Source organism: Oryx dammah, unplaced genomic scaffold, assembly GCF_014754425.2.
Source record: "Oryx dammah isolate SB20612 unplaced genomic scaffold, SCBI_Odam_1.1 HiC_scaffold_5, whole genome shotgun sequence".
Classification (NCBI taxonomy): Eukaryota; Metazoa; Chordata; class Mammalia; order Artiodactyla; family Bovidae; genus Oryx; species Oryx dammah.
In genome coordinates this window covers 45,121,033-45,141,667 of record NW_024070189.1, presented here as the reverse complement: position 1 = coordinate 45,141,667, position 20,635 = coordinate 45,121,033, and the positions used below count along the sequence as shown (strand labels likewise).

Below are 20,635 nucleotides of genomic sequence, written 5' to 3'. Positions count from 1 at the left end.
TAATAGTGTCTAACATTTACTGGGACCTTGCAAGTTTCAAAAACATTTGTCTAAGACTTTTATATGTATTAACTCATTTCATACTTACAACTATCCTATGAGGAGGGTATGGTTATTATCCCCATTTTGCAGGTAAAAAGACTGAGTGGTAAAGTCACCCACCCATTATTACACAGCTAGAAAGTAACAGAGCTAGTTTCTAATGCAGGCAATTCTGACTCCAAAGCCTGAACACTTATCCAGGCCATGCTGTGTCTTTATGAAGTGTTCCATTAATATTCATTGAAAGAGTAAATGAAAAATTTATCCAAAATTGATTAGCAGCAAAACTGAGGTTAAAACTTAAATCGCTTGATTGATAATCCACTCCTCTTTCTATGCAAACAGAGAGCTTCTCAAGAACTAGCAGAGTGCAATAAAAAGAGAAAGAAGAAATTAACAAATTGGTCTGTTGCTGGTAATGACTATGGGAGGGACCTTGCATTGTAGATTGTGGAGTGAAATGGAAATCATCCTTTTAGATTCAAGCAGGACCTAGTGGCAGGTAGAAAAACACTGAACTATTAAAGAGGACTTAGGATAAGGAATTAGGTTCTCTAGAAACACGAAGTGGATTTATAGTTACTATCACCAATGATTCTCATATTTTAGATGAGATTTTTCAAACCTGTTTCTGAAATATAAGCAACCATCAATTTTATGAGAGTGCTGGTCAGAATTCTATTTAGGATGAAAGCTCCAGCTGAGTGCCTTGCTCGCTGCTGCATCCACAGCATGCGGACATCGCCTGGCACATAGTAAGTGCTCAGTAATATTTATTTAATGAGTTAATGGGAAAGGCACATCCACAAATCCATCAGCATGTCCTCACTGAGTACCTGTTATTAAGTTTATACAGTCAAGGCACAGTAAGGCTCACAGAGAAAAATAAGTCAGATTCCTTTCCATGGAGATGTCCTAATCTAGGTGGACCTCATAACAACTACCACTATTAATAAAAGTCGCCATCTTGGGGGTGTGCTTTGTCTATATGCTGTACTATGTCTCTTTATTTATTATGTCATTTTCATACTTCTAACACCCTTAGGATAATGGCATTAGTACTAGACTCCATTTGTAGATGTAGACACTGAGGTTTAGAGATGCCAATTCCTTGATCACAGTCACAAAGCAAGGAGCTTGTGGAGCCAGGATTTGAACTCAGCTCCATTTGACTCTGGTATCAACTATGCCAAATGCATTCATCCCATTATTTCAAGGTCACCACCTATGGGTGAGAGGCATGTTGGGACTACCAGTGTTTGCAGCATTAGAAGGTAGGGGCAGAGACAGAGACAGCACCACAAGAAACACCAGTCAGCCTCTCCAGGTCTACATATGCTACTGACCTGGACCTGAGATACTCCCATTCTTCACCTGCCACAACCCTATTTGTTGTGTAGGACAGACTCAGTGACTCCCCTTCCTGGAAGCCTTCTCAAACACTGTAAGATCAGGTTAGCTCTGCCCTCCTGCACGACCCCTCATTGTAATACTTCTCATCCCACATTCTCATCTCATGCGCTTCCCACCCACTGTTCTCTGAGTTCTTCCAGGAAAGTGTTTTATCCTTTCAGGGCTAGTACAGTGCCTGACCTATAGTGTATCATTTCCTAAATATTTATGGAATAAATGAATTTTGGGTAGAAAGTACCACATAGGGATCCAACCAAAATATCACAGAATTCAAAGGAAGGAATACATTTTAGGGTACTAATTAAAACTCCAAGCAAAGAACCATGGAGAAGTTGGGTAAGGTGCTCACGCAGTGCTGCACTGCACACGTGTGGACCTAAAGGCCTCAGCAGATGAGTGGTGTGCAATGTGGTCCTGGCAATGTCAACATGGTGAAGACATTCTGCATGTTCCTGTTCGTGACCTGGGAACTCATGCTGAGGGTGCTGCTGTCACTGGTGCTCAGTACTGCCCCTGCCCTATGCTCGGGGCCACAAAGGTCAAGATCAGGAGAGAATCAAGAGTGGAAGTCTATCGTGGTGATGAAGCTGAGCCCAGAGCTGCATGTACACTTCAGTTCAGTTCAGTCACCCAGTCATGTCCAACTCCTTGTGACCCCATGGACTGCAGCACGCCAGGCCTCCCTGTCCATCACCAACTCCCAGAGTTTACTCAAACTCATGTTCATTGAGTTGGTGATGCCATCCAACCATCTCATCCTCTGTCATCCCCTTCTCCTCTTCCTTTCAATCTTTCCCAGCATCAGGGTCTTTTCCAATGAGTCAGTTCTTTGCATCAGGTGGCCAAATTCTTGGAGTTTCAGCTTCATCATCAGTCCTTCCAATGAATATTCAGGACTGATTTCCTTTAGGATGGACTGGTTGGATCTCCTTGCAGTCCGAGAGACTCTCAAGAGTCTTCTCCAACACCACAGTTCAAAAGCATCAATTCTTCAGTGCTCAGCTTTCTTTATAGTCCAACTCTCACATCCATACATGACTACTGGAAAAACAATAGCTTTGACTACAGGGACCTTTGTTGGCAAAGTAATGTCTCTGCTTTTTAATATGCTGTCTAGGTTGCATATGTTGTCATAGCTTTTCTTCCAAGGAGCAAGTGTCTTTTAATTTCATGGCTGCAGTCACCATCTGCAATGATTTTGGGGCCCCCCAAAATAAAGTCTCTCACTGTTTCCATTGTTTCCCCATCTATTTGACGTGAAGTGATGGGACCAGACGCCATGATCTCAGTTTTCTGAATGTTGACTTTTAAGTCAACTTTTTCACTCTCTTCTTTCAGTTTCATCAAGAGGCTCTTCACTTTCTGCCATAACGGTGGTATCATCTGCATATCTGAGGTTATTGATATTTCTCCCAGCAATCTTGATTCCAGCTTGGGCTTCCTCCAGCCCAGCATTTCTCATGAGGTACTCTGCATATAAGTTAAATAAGCAGGGTGACAATATACAGCCTTGATGTACTCCTTTCCCAATTTGGAACCAGTCTGTTGTTCCATGTCCAGTTCTAACTGTTGCTTCCTGACCTGCATACAGATTTCTCAGGAGGCAGGTCAGGTAGTATGATACATTTAATCTTATCAAAATAAATGGAAGTAAAGAAATCTGAAGGAAATTCAAGACCACAAAACTTACTGAACTGAAATACTGGATTGGCCAAAAAGTTTGCTCAGATTTTTTCATAACATCTTATAAAAAAAACCAGGATGAACATTTTGGCCAAACCAATACATCATACTGTTTAAACCAAGAATAACAGTGTTGTGAGAAAGACCATCCTGCTAAGTCATGATGGAGGCGGAAGACAAACAGCAGCCCTGGAAGACAATCTTTCCCTTGGAATTACCTAAAATGGAACTACATTTTCATTTTCATTTGAGTGGATCCATTAGTGCTAATGCCATGAGGAAATTAATACACAATAAGCCAGGTCTTAAAATCCATGACTAGGTGACTGTGATTAACAAGAGAAAGAAAAGAACTTTGGAAGAATGTCTCCAGAAGTTTCAAAGTATTCATCAGCTTGCTACTAGCCCTGAAGAGACTTTCATGGCCACAAAAGATGTTATTAAAGAATTCACAAATGATGGTGTCAAGTGCCTGAAACAAAGGAACACACCCAGAAAAGAAAATACTACAGAATGACTGAAAAGACTTATGTGGAATTTGTACTTGATACTATAAAACGGTCTGAAAAAAGAGAACATAGAGACTGATGCTAGGTATTTGACAGCAGTCAACAGAAGAGCTGGCCCTTCAGTAGCCGAGGAGACTGTTAAGCTTCCTGAAGAGTTCTTCCTTTCTACTGAGGACACAGTTCTTGGGTTTGACCTCAGTGGAAACCCTATGGTAGGACAAACAATATTCCTTGGAACTTTTTTAGAACCTGATAAAACATATCTTCATTTGCTATTACATTTTACAGAGATCCCAAAGCAAAACTAATAAAGGAAGGAAGGATGGACGGATGGATGGAAGGAAGCAAGCAATCAATGAAGAGAGAGAAGAAGGAAAGGAAAGGAAAGGAAATTAGGGAAGGGAAAAGAGGGGAAGAGAAAAAGAAAGAAACTTATGTATTCCTGGATCTGCCTCCTGATAGAATTAGGCATGGGACATTTCTCAGTTTCCCGGAGGGAAGATCCCTGGATCTAGTGGACTTTGTAAGGCATCCCTAGACACCACTGGGTAAAGCTTAGGGCTTCAGTTCCCTCAGACAACCTTCTATTCCTCTTGCCCCACCCCCAGGTTGCAATTCATATGGAGAGAAGTACTGTTTTAAGAATACTAATCTCATTTAGGAAAAAAAAAGATTTAAAGTAGAGTTGGGGGTAAAGCGGTCATTAAGATTTCTGTCTGGATGTTTGGACTATGTTAACCTAGGAAAGTTATCCTCTATGAGCCCTAATTTTTACATCTATACTGTTGAGATGACAAAAATTACTGCTGGGAAGTCAGAATGAAGCCATACATTAGGAGCTCAGCTGAGTGCTCTGTCCTTTGTAAGGACTCAAGTGTTTGTCACGGTCACTGCTGCTGCTGGTGCTACTTGTCTTCCAGCATTATTATTAGGCAAAATTGGGAGAGCAGGCATTTTATGCAGAAGTGCCCTTCTGAGGAAAAGTACAGAGACATGAAGAAATGTCCTGCCCTCAGGTATAAAGACGACTCATGGCATCGGCAAAAAAGGCTACAGATATTTCATGCTGAGAGAGAGTGACTCCTCTGAACCAAGGAATCAAATACTCAGAAAATTAGAGAGCTGATGAAACCATGCTCCATTCTTGTTTTAAAAAGCTAAATATCAAAATGAAGAGCCCAACATATGAGCCCAATGTGTGTGTCTTTTCCACTAAACATACAGCTGAGGCTCTGTACCATGACTGCCATTTTGTTCTCAGGAAATGATCCCCTGGGAATGTGGGCTGCCATCTCTTATTCTTTCTGGAGAAGAGTGATGTGTCATTAGACATCTTTTCATCTAGAAGAGTGATACCAGTTTCAGCTCTATGTCTAACCACCTAGTCTTTTCCAAAGGCTGCCCAAACAGAAATGTGAAAAGATGGGACTCGGTCCTTATGACTAGGATTACGGGAGAGTGGGTGTGCTGGTATAAGTGATCCTTCAATTAGCTCTTGTTATGAAAGTTGGACATGCATAGAACCTATTAGAAGGTTTTCAAAATATGTGAAATTATTTAGCTACTTACAGGATATATCGGTGTACTACTTTCTTGAAGATGCCATTTCCTGATGATGCTAATTATGGAGGCATTTCAGAATAATGACCTCATAAAGTTCAAGCAGCTGTCTCTGTGTGCAGACTTAGATAACACACGGCTATGACCTCACTCAGGCCAAGGGCAGGTCTTAATAGCTTGAAAGGACTGTGGTCAGAAGAGGAGTTTGGCTTAAACTGTTTTCCCTCTTAACTGTTTAATAAAAGGAAGTGTCTCATTACAGTTGCTTATTTCCTCCATGATTCCATGGGGTTAGGGCCGTGGTACCTTCAGGTCATTAGACAAAATGAGAGTGATGTCTTGGGATAGATTGGGAATCCCAAAACTCAGCCTTGTTCTCCAGTCATTGGAACACTTTGGTTATTTTATTCCATCACACTGGTCATTTAGAGTTGAAGAGTCTAAAGATACTAGTCATTTCTAAAGGCTGATTAGGGCATTTTCCCTAGGGAAAGAGCTTCTCTACAGAGGAACTTCAAGATGTCCAAGAAGTTGGGCTCTGTGTTTATTGATAGACAGGAGAAGTGATCAGGCAGTTACAGAGCCTGGGGTACTGGGGAGTAAAACGAACTGCTGCCCATACATAATGGAAGGTCAGAGGCAGAGTGAGTGTAATGGGAGCCTTATAAAAGCAAAAGGAAAAACCAGGACCATCCACTTATTTAAAATGGAAAAAGGAATGTCTGTTTTTATCCCAATGCCCATCAGATTTCTTTTAGGAAAAAAGAAGTGAGAGTAGGAGGAAATTAGGCGTAGGAAAATGTTATACAATTTCTTGGCCTTTCAAGTATCTTAACATCTGAGGCAGGTCAGGAAAACCATGGTGGAATGAAGACTCTGGATTCAGGAGACATAAACTCAAGCATAGATTCTGCAGCTGTCACCGTTACTGTGTGACTTGAGGACAACGTTCCCCTGCCCCCTAGCCTCCACCCCTTGATAAGGGAGTTAGATAAAGCCTCTATAGGTTCTGTCTTTTCTGGCATTCTAGAGTTTGATAACAAGCTAAAACAAGGATCCTGTTTTCCAACGTGTAAGACACAGAAAAAGTATAGAGTGAAGTGACCTATAAATTCTGCTGAACTTTAAATGTGAATTAGATGCAAATATGGAATTAAAAATTAGCATGAAAATCATTATCCTCTGTAGTTTAGGAAGTGTAATGCAGTTGCTTTGCAGTGGGAAGAATGAATTTTGCACGTGCTGAAATAAGCCCTGACAAATGTTAGAAGAGATAGACGCTACAATAGTCTAGGCTTTTTTCCCCTTTGTTAAGACTTTTTCTTTTCTCATTTTGCATCCATGGTTAGATGGGGGACAAATATCCTTCAGATTCTACATGGGTCAATGGTACAAGGATGTAGAAGAATGTCAGGTCACCTGAGCACAGTCATAAGTAATGACATCATACATAGGTTTAGATGACCCAAATGACCTGAAGATATACAGCCTCTGGTCAACCTGAGGTAGTATCTACCTGTCCTGAAAGAAAGGAAAGTTTATGCAATTGTTACACTTGAACTTGAGCTAAGAAAACAACCTTGGCGATGGGAATTCATGCTTACTGAATGCCACAACATATGTTAGCATTTGACACATTTTGTTTCATTTAACCCTTATGCTAAAAGCACCCTATCAGAATGGGGCTGATTCCCTGGTGGTTCAGTGGTAAAGAATCCATCGGCAATGCAATAGACACAGGTTCAATCCCCAGATCAGGAAGATCCCCTGGAGGAGGGCACAGCAACCCACTCCGGTATTCTTGCCTGGAGAATCCCAAAGACAAAGGAGTCTGTTGGGATACAGATCATGGGGTAAAGAGTCAGATACGACTGAAGTGACAGCATGCACACACCCTAGCAGAATAGTTTTTAAACATTGTTTGATTTTCTGATTCCTATTTGTAAAATGGGGATGTGAAACCTTGATGAAGGCAAGTAAGGTCTTACAGCTTGTGAATAATATTGTACTGGCCAAAAAGTTCACTCAGGGAGCTTATGGAAAAACCCAAGTGACCTTTTTGGCCAAACCAATATAAGCTGAAATTGAAATCGTCCCTGACTCTGAAGCCAGTCCTCCTCCACAGTATCTCATCACCTTCTGAAATCCTAGTTTTCATTCTAGTTCTGCCTTTGTTTGACTGTGGTACCTGAAAAATAACCACTCAGTTTACTCATCTGTTAAAAATCACAACGAGCCAATTGACCAAAACAGTACTATATGGCCTCTGTTCATCTTCCATGGTTCGTGGGTGGACATTACAGTACCACATTTAATTCTCTAGGAACAGTGCCTCTGACAGTCATGAAACATGGTGGCCCCCGGCTTTAAAAGGTCCTTGTACAACCTGAAACTATATGTAAACTGTATCATATATTTCTATATCGGTAATGTTTTAGAAAAGAGTCCAGAGCTTTCCTGAGGTCTCAATGGAATTCATATCTCCAAATGCTTTAGAACCTTCTGATCAGTAGATCTCCTTGTGATATCTTCTAGCTCAAGCATCTGTAACAAACTGAAATAAATTAAGGTTTGGTACATGAAGGGAGTTCAAAGACAGAACTTACACTTGCACCAAAGATTATGCTATGTCATGGAAACAGACCTGGCAAAGAATCGAGGACTCTGGATCCTGGCTTACTCTGCCTTATCACTCAAAGAGATGTTAATTCCCTATCTCTCCTCTTGTAAACAGTTATTATAAAACCAAATGTGATAATATGGATGAGAATACTCCTGAAAATATAAAGTTTCCTGCAAAAGTATGACATTAACTGAGAGATATTAAAGTATCAAGTCATTTCACTAGTTGTCAACTGAGAAAGAGGGAAGATTGTGAGCTCCATCAGCAAAATTTAGAAGCCCTGCTTTTTCATCCTTCACCAGGGTCCAACATCTGATACTTATGTGTAAATTTCCTTGACTTTAATGAGAATCAGTTGCAAATACATCTTGCAGGGTTCAGATGGAGATCATCACCAATCTGGGAGCTGATAAATAGAACTTAAGTTTCTTCCCTAGACAACAGTAGTTCATCCTTTTTTAAAATCTCCTTTATTCCATGAGGCAGTGGTTCTTAAAGAATGGTCCAGAGCCAGCAGCATGAGCATTACTCAGGAACATGTTAGAAATGCAAATTCTCAAGCCCCCCCCCCCCCCCCCCCCCGCTTGACCTACTGAATCAGAAATTCTAGGGGTGGGCTGTGCAGTCTGCTTTTTAACAAGCTCTCCAGGGAATTCTGATACACTACAAGCTCGTTTGAGAACCACTGTCATAAGTGATTACCCCAGGACAGACCTCCTGGGCTACTGTGTTGGTTATGGGAACTCGAAAGAGAATGACAGAGTTCCAGTAACCTGGAAGAGGATCTAGCACAGCTCACTAAAGGGCAGTACAGGCCAGGTTGGGCTGGAGGACACCAGGGCAGCAAATGCGACAGGGGCGTGTTCAGGGCTCCCCTGGTGATCTAGTGTAAAGAATCTGCCTGCTAATGCAGGAAACACTGGTTTGATCCCTGGTCCTGGAAGACCCCATATACTGTGGAGCCCGTGTGCCACAACTACGGAGCCAGTGCTCTAGAGCCCGGGAACCGCAACTACTGAGCCCGTGTGCTGCAACTTCTGAGCCCGTGTGCTGCAACTTCTGAGCCCGTGTGCTGCAACTACTGAGCCTGTGTGCTGCAACTACTGAGCCCGTGTGCCTAGAGCCGGTGCTCCGCAACAAGAGAAGCCACCACAATGAGAAGAAGCCTGCACATGCAACTAGAGAGGAGATCCTGCTCTGCAACCAGAGAAAGCCCACGAAGCAATGAAGACCTAGAACAGTCAAAAATAAATAAAAATAAATCTTGAAGTGCAAGTTCAGGGTGTTTTCACAGGTCTAAGTGAGGCAGCTATACTCAGTCTTATGCAAACAAAGGTTTCTCAGAGAAAGAAATGCCTAAACTTAGGTTTCCAAAGGATGAGAGAACTGGTCATTTTAAAGTGGAAAAAACTGAGATTTAGGGCACTTGGACAACTGTACTCCAGGTCACACAACCTGCAAGCAAGTGGTAGTGTTGGGATTTGAATTCAGGTCACTCCAATTCCAGAGATCTTGCTTTTAACCATTACAGTTAGGCTGGAAAATAGGTTTTATCAAGCCTGTCAATCCTGATAAATTGATAATGGCTTCCAGGAAGGCTGGTGATGAGGACTCTGAGACCTGCCCTGGGCTCAGCAGGAAAGGATGCCACAATCAATTAGTGATGTCTGCCTTGGGTACAGAATAGGGGAGTATATGTGTCATGCATGTATTTGCTGACCCTGCACTGCAGAGTACTGCCTCCAGGACTTAGCACAAAGAGGGACAGACCTGCAGAGATGTTTCTTATTCATGGAAGATTGTCTCTGACTTTAAGGACGTATAGCTCTGTGGCATCAGTGGGCACCTATTATATGTTACTAGGAGGTAGTCAGTGACAGCTGAGGATGTTATGAGCTGAAGAAGCATTCATTGAGAAAGGGAATGAAGTTTTCTTCAAAAAGTGAAGCTGCTGATTAAGTGTAACAGTGAAAAACAAACAATAAAGAACAATCTTATGAACCTAAGCTTCAAAGTTTGTAGGACAATTCACTTTCATTTTTCACTTCTGTTATTTCCATCAACATGGCTGATGTTGATATGATAGAAAATGTCACTGTTCGTGTAATGTGTCAAGTTGGCACTCTCGTGCCTAGGGGCAACTTAAATTTAGAAACACCACCCAAAAAGTATGCATTCAACATACCTAATGGCTCAACTGTGGAGTAGTTTAGAAGTTACTATCAGTGAGAGGGACTGAAAGCGTGGCTCTTTAAGGCAAAGATGGTACTAAGTTAGTGCCAGTTTGCTTCACACATGGTTTATGTTGTTGAGAAGATGGTAGGTGAGCTGTTTGAAGGGTAATCAAATACTGTTTTCACAATATATTTGTTAAACCAATGTATGGATTGAAACAACAGTAACAACACAACAGCAACTGGTCCTAATAATCAGAGGAAATCTGATGGGTACCATCAAGTCAGCGAGTCATGGGAAATGACTTCTGGATGAATTTCCTTTGCAAAAATTCTTTTTCACTTCTCCCTGTCTCAACTTCACACTGAACTGTTATAAAAACACTTTTTATCCTTGAAATTAATAATTTTTGGAAGGAACTTGTGCCCTGGACATAGAGATCAAAAGAAGAAGATGACCTCCCCCAAGATCCCAGGTCAGAGCTGTTGGCCACCTGGGCATTTCTCCCCAGGAATTGTGAACATTCATCTCTCAGTAATCATGACTCGGATAACCCATGTGCACCCCTGCCCCCATTATCAGATGCTCACTTTGCGGTTATGGGCAGCCTTGGGTTTCATCATCTGAACAACTGGGGTGTAAGCCTCAGTGGTCCCCCACCTCAGGGCTCTGCCTGCTGACAGAGCTCCCTTAACCCCCACCTGCAGTTATCAGGAACCGGCTTCCCACCGGTCCTCCTCCCCCAAAGCATTTACACCAGAGATGATGGGGGAGCTTATCACCTTAAGATTTATTTACCTTATCTCACATTGGGAGATTTGACAGTACCAGGAATCAAAACATTTCTCTGCCCAAGTCCTGCTGACCAGTGCAGAATTATCTCTGATTCATTTTACATTTTAAACATTATCTGAAACCTCAACAAGGAGAAAAAGAAAACATGACAGCCGTCTGTGGAAAACAGGCTCTGGGGTGCAGGCTGATAGACTTCACCTTTAGATAATCACCTGAAGAACCATAAGAAATGGACTCAACGTGCAGAGACTGTGTATCTTTGTATCTTAGCATCTTCTAAGGTACAAATTCCGACACGAAGAAGGTGCCCTGGAGACCAAGGCTGGGGGGTCTCTAGTTTAGATTATATGTTCTGAAAGAGAAAGAGAACCATTTAAAGGTTCATATTGAATACACTGAACCCTGAAGCTTCTCTTTTGCAGGGCTCCTGATCCATTCATGGAGCAGTGAAATACCAAGTCAGTTCAGAGAAACTGCCTTAGTGGCTGTGCAGTTGATTCGCGTCCTTCACCCCTGGTTGGTTTTGTAATATGTATCCCAAATACATCCCTACCCATTGAGCAGTTCTGGTGCTGAAGCTTAGCTATGTGCTGCCATTGTGCAGCCTTCTCTTTAACCCAGGTCCATGGCTGTTTTCTCCTTCATTCCATGGAGAGAGACAGTGTAGTACTTTGGGTTGAGCCCAGGGTTGAGGGTCATAACAAGATCCGGTTTCTATATCTACTTCTGCCACTGTCATCTTATATGACTTTGGACAAGTATCTTCCTCCTCCCAGCAGCCCAGTCAGTGATCTGCTGTTAGTGCAGGATTGGGCTTCCCTGGTGTCTCAGACAGGAAACAATTGGTCTGTAACGTGGGAGACTTGGGGTTTGATCCCTGAGTCAGGAAGATCCCCTGGAGGAGGGCATGGCAACCCACTCCAATATTCCTGCCTGGAGAATCCTATGGACGGAGGAGCCTGGCGGGCTACAGCCCATGGCATTGCAAAGAGTTGGATATGACTGAATGACTAACACTCATCTCTAAGGAGACTTTCCACCCTAACATTCTAGATCTTCAAGGGAACTGGAATTCTGGGTTCAACTGAAATTGGTGTAACCAGAATTTGCCAACTTTCTTCCTCTCTGGCATGAAGCATCATGCCAGGCATCACAGGGGATATGCTTCTATCAGATCTCTCTCTCTGAACCACAGCACTCACAGGCAAGGGGCGAGTGGCAGAGAAAAACAAGTTTACAGTTATCTCTGGTGCACGGCAGAACATACTGTGTGCTATGAGCAAAGTACAAATGATTACAGGGTCTAAAAGAGGCAGAAATTGCATCTATTTACAAAAAGTCAGACTCACACTTCACGGCATTTCAGATGAGCCTTGTCAGGGAGGGAATTCAGACAGGACACAACTTAGTTTCTATAGCAACATTTACTGAGCAGGTCTTTTGTGCCAGCCATGGTTCTGAGCACTTTGCACACAATAACCCTTTATTCCTCTCAGTCTTTTGAATATGGAGACTGTGATTATTATTCCCGTTCTGCACGTGAAGAAACTGAGGCATACACTGCTTAAGTAACAGGCCACGAAGAAAGGGGTATGTGTCGGGATTCAAACACAGGCAATCTGGTGGACAAGCTCCCATTGTCAATTTGGTGGCTCTGCTGATTGTGACAGGTGGAAAACCACTGACTGGAAACTGGAGAACGAAGAAGGTCTGACTTCAGGGATGAGCTCTGTGGCCGTGGGCAAGTCCTTTCATGCCTCTGGTCTCCCAATTTCTTACCTGTGAAATAGCAGTGCTAAGTATTGGCCTCACTGGATTGTCATGACAATTCCGCAAACTGGGGGATGTAAACATGATTTAAATGATACAAAGTTCTATATACTCTTCTGTTTGTAAATGCTTTTTTGATGTGGATCATTTTTAAATTATTTATTCAATTTGTTACAATATTGCCTCTGTTTTGTGTTTTGGCCACAAGATATGTGGGATTTTAGTTCCCCAACCAGGGATTGAACCTGCATCCCTTGCATCGGAAGGTGAAGTCTTAACCACTGGTCTACCAAGGAAATTCCTACATACTTTTTTTGAATTTATTTATTTTTAATTGGAGGATAATTGCTTTACAATATTGTGTTGCTTTCTGCCGCACATCAACATGAATCAGCCATCGGTATACATAAGTCCCCTCCCTCTTGAACCTCCCTCCCCTCTCCCACCCCATCCCACCCCTCTAGGTTGTCACAGAGCACTAGGTGGAGTTCCCTGTATTATTTATAACAAATTCTATGTATTTTTAAATAATAGAAGAAAGCAGAAGGAGCAGCATGAAGAGAAGTCTGAAGGTGGTAAAGTGCAAGGTGTATATATTTAGGCATGTGTTTCGGGCAGAGTGATTGTCCAGAGAGTCCCATGAGTAAGGGCTACCTGATGGGTCAGGCCTGGGGTCTCTTCCTCTGAGTTACACCTTGGAGAGTTTCCACTCAAGGCTTTACTTCTCATCTCTACTATCTATGCTTGGCCTTAACTGTGCTCTCTAAAGTAGAGAATGACAAATGTAGTCCATTTTCCTCATGTTTTGTACTGTTGAAGCTCATGCCCAGAATGCCAACACAGTTCTCACCAGCATTTGAGTTCAGCCACAGCATTTGAATGAAAGGACTAGACCCTTAACCCTCAACACTAATATAGGCATTGGCACATTAGTTTCAGCAGAATTGGCCCATGTAAGTGTGACACTAAGGGACAATCCCAGCATAAAGAAACAGACTTATCTCAGGAATGTCTGTGTAGTAAGATGTGTTACCATCATCTTCTCAATACTGTCCAAGGCAGCATCTTCAGATGGTGTCCAGGTTACCATAGGAACTGGTGATAAAGCTTAAGGGATACTCAGTGGGAAATATACTGGACTGGCACCAGAAGATCTGAGTTTGAGCCCTAGCATGACTGATTTTTGACTGATTTCCCCTAGAAACTGGAGGAGGAAATAGCAACCCACTCCAGTATTCTTGCCTGGAGACTCCCATGGACAGAAGAGCCTGGTGGGCTACAGTTCATGGGGTCGCAAAGAGTTGGACATGACTGAGCATGCATGCACGACCCTAGAAACCTCAATTCCCCTCTAGGAGCTTTTGTTCTCTGTAAAATGGCACAACTGATATAGGTGCTCCTTAAAGCATCTTTGAGTCTGAAAGCCCAGAAGCATGCAGGTTATTTTAAGCAGAAACTTAACTAAAGCTATTCTTGGGCTTCCAACTAGAAGCTACATGTGATTTTGCATCTCCTACTAACTGCAGAGGTCACATTTTCCACTGCTTCTTGCTCTTATCTCTCTCAGCTACCAGATGCTGCCATTTACAAAGCAACAACAATAACAATGCGACAATAGCAACAGACATAGTGGGAGACAGGAACTGTGCTGGCAATACATTTTCAATGCATTCAACTCTCAGAGCAACCCCGCTGGGCGGGTAACATCATTATTTCCGTAACACAGATGAGGAAGCAAAGGTTTCAGAGTTAATCATTAACTTGCCCAAGAGACAGAGTGGGGAGCCAAGTCCAGTCTGTCCATGGCAAACCTTGTGCTCTTAGCCACATAGATATCCAGCCAGGACTGAACATAAGGGTATGAACCTAAATGTCCCAGGTGGCCCTGGCAGCCACTTGCCTTTGAAAAATGGTTTCTAAAGATTTTTTCATAGGGATAAGAGCCTTTCCTCAGGAAGAAGGAAGTCGCTAACTCTAGAGTGAGAGAACAGGACAAGCAGTCCTTTCCCTAAAGTGGATTCTGATGATACAGGAGTGGACAGGCGTCCACTGAAGACAGAAAATCAGAGGGAGAAAAGTAGCATGAGGAAAGTGGAATTACCCACCTCCTTGGTGATCTGAGAGACACTCCACGCAGGAGCCCCCAACCTCTGCCCGACATTGTTCAGTGACCCTGACTGAGGGTGCATGGAAAAGTACACCAGGATGTGTGGGTGTCAGTGGAGGGGAGTCACAGCTCATAGATTAGACAGAATGAAGGAACCAGCTGCATGGACCAGGCTCACTTAGAAAGCATCTGTTCCCAAAGCCCTATTAAGTGCCAAGCACACAGAACCATTCCTAAGACAGGGCCCCTGTGCTCCTTGTGTGAGACAGAAGACAAATCCAGGCTTGGCTGGCATTAACGCCAGACGCTAAGTGCCATATGAAAGTCTAAACAACTTGCTCCGGGCGTAGAGTGGAGGGAGGATCCACTCCACAGTTAACTCCAACACAAGGCAGAAAGTGCCACGAGCTCTAATGAAAGCACAAGCTGAGAGCTCCGGGAGCTTAGAGAGGGATGGGTGGGTTCTGACTGGAGTTAACACTGAAACGGTGGTGTTTGAGTGGAATCTTGAAGAACTGAAATGGGTGTGAAAGGGCTGAGATGAAATTCCCTTCATCTCAGGGATGTCAGTATACGGAAAAAGTCAGATGTCTATGTTTGCTCTTCTGAAGGCAGAATGGCTGCAAACATCAGAGTCGAAGTTCAGAATGATCTGATTTTGACTTCCGGATCTGCCGTGTCTGTGTGACCTTAAATCTTGGTATTGTCATCTGTAATAGGAGATACTAGTATCTTTTTCATGGGATTGTTGTGGGGAATAAAGAAATTAACTATGGCAAATGTTTAGTAATGCAAGTGTCTGGCAAATAATAAATGATAGCTTTTACTGTAGTATGATTACTGATGCACTGAATATTATCTAGCTCATCTGGACAACACGTGACTATTCAGCCACTGCTGGATATTCAGACAACTTCCAGAATTAACTAAATGCACCTGCATATTCCTTGGCACTTGTCTTCATCCCAGATGCATTTTCCCTCTCCCCAGACCCTTGCACAGCCAGCACCTTTGTCCACTCCTGAATCACAGTTTTGCCTTTTTGGTTTGTGTTTTGGTGTTCTGTCCATACAATGGACTAAATTACTGGGTCTCGTTTTCTCACTTCTTCACACAGTAAGGTTCTGCACTGGAGGGTACACTCTTTGGGGTGCTTTCAGATCCAGCAGTGAAGGCACAGGGCCATTATGACAGCCAGCTTCTCGAGCAAAGTCCTGCCTTGTTCATAGCCAAGTTGGCTCTGTCTCCTGTTTATCACCATGCCACTGAGAATCAACAGAGGACACTGGAACCGCAGGGAACTAGAACCAAATCCTCTGTTTTACCAAGGAGCACCACACAGGCCAGAGACAGGAAAACATTTGTCAAGTTTCTGTAGAGAGGCAGGCAGGGGTGGGTCTGTGCACTAGACCCTAAGTGTGGGAACTCACAGGTCAGTGGACCCTGTATGACTTCACGTGACCTCTGTGCCTTTGCTCTGCAGACCCAGGCTTTGATAAGGCCAAAGAAGCATTTCCTTCTCTCTCTTCATCCCCCTGGCCCTCCCTCCTGACTTTGGGTAAAGCTGGCAGGGGCAGCCCCCTGGAGGTCCATTTGGACACACACTTACCACTCCCGCAAGCATCCTTGGATGCCGCTTACATACCACGTACTGACTTGGGGCCTCAGTCTGGAGACCAGCTGACAGGAAGAGAGGCAAGAAGACTGAAAACACTTTAAACGGCCTTGGAATTAAAGAAGTGAGAAGGAAGGTCGGAAACGTTTGTGATGACCAACACCATAGCGAAGTGATAAAAATGAGGAGACCTTACGCTTGCCTTTTGCTCCCCTGAGATCAAGGATATAAAGGCTTTTCATCTCACATGACAGCTCCAGCTGTTTGGTGGTGGTGACCAGGCTGCAGGAGATTTCAAAGCAGCGCCTGGGCTCCACAGGCAAGAAGGCTAGGTAGAATCCTGTGTCTGCCCCAGGCTCCCTCTCGAGAAGCATTCACCCTTTCCTCTGAATATACAGAACATGCTATACTTCTACTTTAGAATTTATTTCATTTTCTCATGTCCAGTTTTTATTCATGAATCCTGGGTCTGTCTTCCTCTTCACATTAGAACATTCCTCTTAAGATGCAGATGTAAGAACAGACTTGTGGACAAAGCAAGGGGAAAGAGAGGCGGCAGATGAATTGAGAGAGTACCACTGACATATATGCAAAACAACAGTACTATCGTGTATAAAACAGAGAGCGGGAAGCAGCTGTCTAGCACAGGGAGCTCAGCTCAGTGGTCTGTGATGACCTAGAGGGGTGGGATGGGGCAGGGTGGCAGGGAGGCTCAAAAGGGAGGGGATACATGTATACTTAGAGCTGATTCAAGCTGTTGTACTGCAGAAACCAACACAACATGATTATCCTCCAATTAAAAATAAATTTTTAATTATGCAATTATACAATTGCATTGTATCATATGTGATACATGATATAACAATATTGTATTGAATCATATATAATGTGCTTATGACGTTATTTATGATGACATTAATTATTCAGTAAATATTATGGTTAGATATACTGCAAGGTACTTTAGCTTAATTGTAAGAACTCACCTGGTAGGATCAGATATAGGTAGGTTTGAATGCTAGCTCTACCTTTATCAGTTCTCTGACTTCTACCTACCTGTGCCTCAGTCCATTTATAAAATCATAATAATAGTGCATACTTTCTAGGACTGTCACACAGATTTTAAACTGTTTATTACTTTAAAATCTGTAGTTAGTTCCTAGCAGTAAAGGTCTCAATATATGCAGCAGCTATTAGTAATATCAGAAATCACCACCATCATCACCATCATTTGTTGACAGTTATTACGCTGGTAATGAGAATCCCCAAATCCTCAATAAGCTCCTGTCTTTCCTTAGATAGGAGAGGGAGAGATGCAAAGGAATAAACTGAAGGAAAGAAAAGAAATCCCATGCTTCCTACTCTGTCTTTGTTGCACCAAACCACACGATGGGCACTGCAGGATCCTGAAATCTTCTTTCCTGAGGCTCTCCCCTAACCTTGGCTCTGTGGATGCCAGCCCTCTGGAGACAAGAAAAGACGAACCTAATGAAGGGGCAATGAAGGGGCTTCCCAGGTGGCTCAGTGGTAAAGTATCTGCCTGCCAGCGCAGGAGACACAGGAGACGCGGGTTTGATCCCTGGATCAGGAAGATCCCCTGGAAAAAGAAATGGCAACCCACTCCAGTGTTCTTGCCTGGAGAATCCCACCAACAGAGAAGTCCAGTGGGCCACAGTTCATGGGGTCGCAAGGAGTCAGACACCACTTAGCAATTAAACAACAAACAACAAGGCAATGAAGGGCTGAGGGGAGAAGTTTCGCCTAATTTCTCAAATAAGGCAGGTCCAAGCTTTCCACTCAAATCTTCAGGGTGAAAGAGGTCCATCCTGCCCACACTGAAAGCTGCCCCAGGCTTGTCTATCACACCAAAGAAACAAAGCCAGCAGCTGTGGCACCACGGCCCAAACTGGTCTTGCTACGTGCTTACTTGTTTTGAGGGGAGGAGCAGGGGGAGTGGGTTATCCTAAACCAACCGGTGGGAGAGTAGGTACTGGCGTGGCTGTAGCGGTGAGTAGGTGTGTGGGTACAAAGACGGCCACTAGTGTGATGTTCTAGTGTGCGTATAAAGCATGCAGAAAACAGAATCTCAAACAGCAATGATTACTGGATGCAGTTAGTGGTAACAGAACGTGGGGCTGAAAATGACCATGCTTGTACAGTACATACCTATCCTCTCACAGCTGAGGAAACAAAATTCTTCACTTAACAAGGGAAATAGTCCACCCACTTGGTTATTCACTTACTTGGCATGGACTATACTGCCTAATGCCAAGGACTATGCTATATGCTGTGTATACAGGCTGAGAAAAAGGGAAAGAGACCCTGCCCTCACAATTGTACATCCTAAAAGAGGGACCAATAAACAACAAGCCAACAAGCCATCAGATGCAGTGAAGTCTCTCATGACCAACTTCTTCTATTCAACCATGTCTCTAGACTGACCTGTATTCTCCATGATCTCTGTAAACCCCACACCTTCTGGACAGTAGTAGCCTCTTCTCCGATCAGCCCCTATATTTCCGTTCACATTAGCTCTGTTGGAGACAGACTAGAAACCCATTCCATTTGTTTCCAAACCTATTTATACTCTGTGTTTTACTTATATTTTTGCCATGTAACTAGAAGTTATATAAAATATGAGTGCAAAAAGAAAGTTGCTTTACTTCTCTGGAAAGTCAGTTACATGCTTTTGAAAGGCTCAAAGATGAATCACTAAAAACATTATAATGCTAGGTATAGGCAAGGAAACTATAAAAGACTGTGGGGGGGACACAAAAAATTCTGTGCTTACATTAATGTCATGTCTTCAAGCTCCCGCTACATAAAAGTTTGATAAATGTGTGTGCACTTAAATGTTTTAAGTTAGAAGAAAATCCTCATGATGAATCATTTTTTGCAATTCTTCACTTTAACCATCTTTTCCAAATAATCTAATAGCAGCCCGTCATTGCATCAGATGAAAGGATTTCTGCTGCAATTACAATTTGAGTAAAGTGCTATGACGGAAGGAAACTGAATGAGGTGTCAGAGTACAGTGGATGACCTACTTAGGGTGGTCACTGGTGGTCACTGAAAGATGCAAAGAAGCCAGCCAGACAAAAGTAGGAGAGAAGAGTTCTAGGTAGAGGGACAGCCTAGCAGGGAGCCTTAGTATGTTGAAGAAGGTGCAACAGTGGATAAAAGAAAGGGAGAGGATGAATGAAACTGTTCAGATTACCAGGGTTCAGACAAAAGGCAGACCCTGACAGGTCATGCAAGGCAATATAAACATTACTAACAGGGACTTCGCTGGTGGTCCAGTGGCTAAGATTCCACTCTCTCAGTGCAGGGGGCCCAGGTTTGATCTCTGTTCAGAGAACTAGATTCCACAGGCCACAACTAAGACCCGACACAGTCAAATAAATAAATATTAAAAAATTACTGAACACATGCTGAGGACCCTCTCAAAACTCAAGGGGACTATGTCAGGACCCCATTTCCATTTTCAAAAGAACATTCTGGCTCCTATGTGAAGAATGGAGGAGGGTGAGAAAAGAGAAAGAGAGCAAGATAGAGGCAGCGATGCAGGAAAGTGATAAAGAAAGTAGTAAATATAGCTATCCCTCAGTATTTGTGGAGGATTGGTTCCAAGACCCTCCTCAGATGCCAGAATCCATGGATGCTCAAATCCTTACGTAAAAATGGCACAATATCTGCATATAACCTCTGTGCATCCTCCCGTATACTTTAAAGCATCTGTAGATTACTTATAACACCTGATGCAAGTAAACTGTGTGAAACAGTTGTTGGCACACAGAAGATTCAAATTTGGCTTTGTGGCGCTTTCCCAATTCTTTTTTGCGAGTACTTTCAATCCATGGTTGGTTGGTCTGCAGATGTGGAACCCACAGGTATGAGAACTGACTCTGTGCTTGCTCAACAGTAACACAGCACTAGGCAGCTGGGGGCTGGGGGTATAGTAGATACATTCATGGCATCTTTAGAAGGACGTTTATCCATGTTTTCTCTTGTCAATCAATCAGCATGACCAAACTGACAGCTAATTTTTGAAAGGTATTTATGATTCAATCTGGGGGGGAGGGGGGAACCCAGAAGTCAAATAAATCGGTTTTCTTCTCCTAGTTTGATATTTATTGACTGTGCTACTTAAAGCAAGACTCAGAACCCTTGGAAGTTCATCTGGATAAAGAGAATAATAATATCCTCTCCAGGCTATATTATATTTAAGTTATGTAATTTGAATAAGATGATGTACTACATCGATGTGTATACTACCCTTTATAGTGAATGTAAGGACTTGGATAATCTTACAACTGGTAAGGCAGGTGAGAAAACCCAAATATATT

The 20,635-nt window shown here is 43.0% G+C and overlaps 1 protein-coding gene and 1 pseudogene across 3 annotated transcripts in view; both read left to right on the top strand.

The window, feature by feature from the left end:
• GRIA1 (glutamate ionotropic receptor AMPA type subunit 1) overlaps window positions 1-20,635 on the top strand; it is a 352,479-nt gene that overhangs the window by 156,163 nt on the left and 175,681 nt on the right. The window lies entirely within an intron of this gene.
• On the top strand, window positions 3,088-4,771 carry LOC120864416 (annotated as a pseudogene).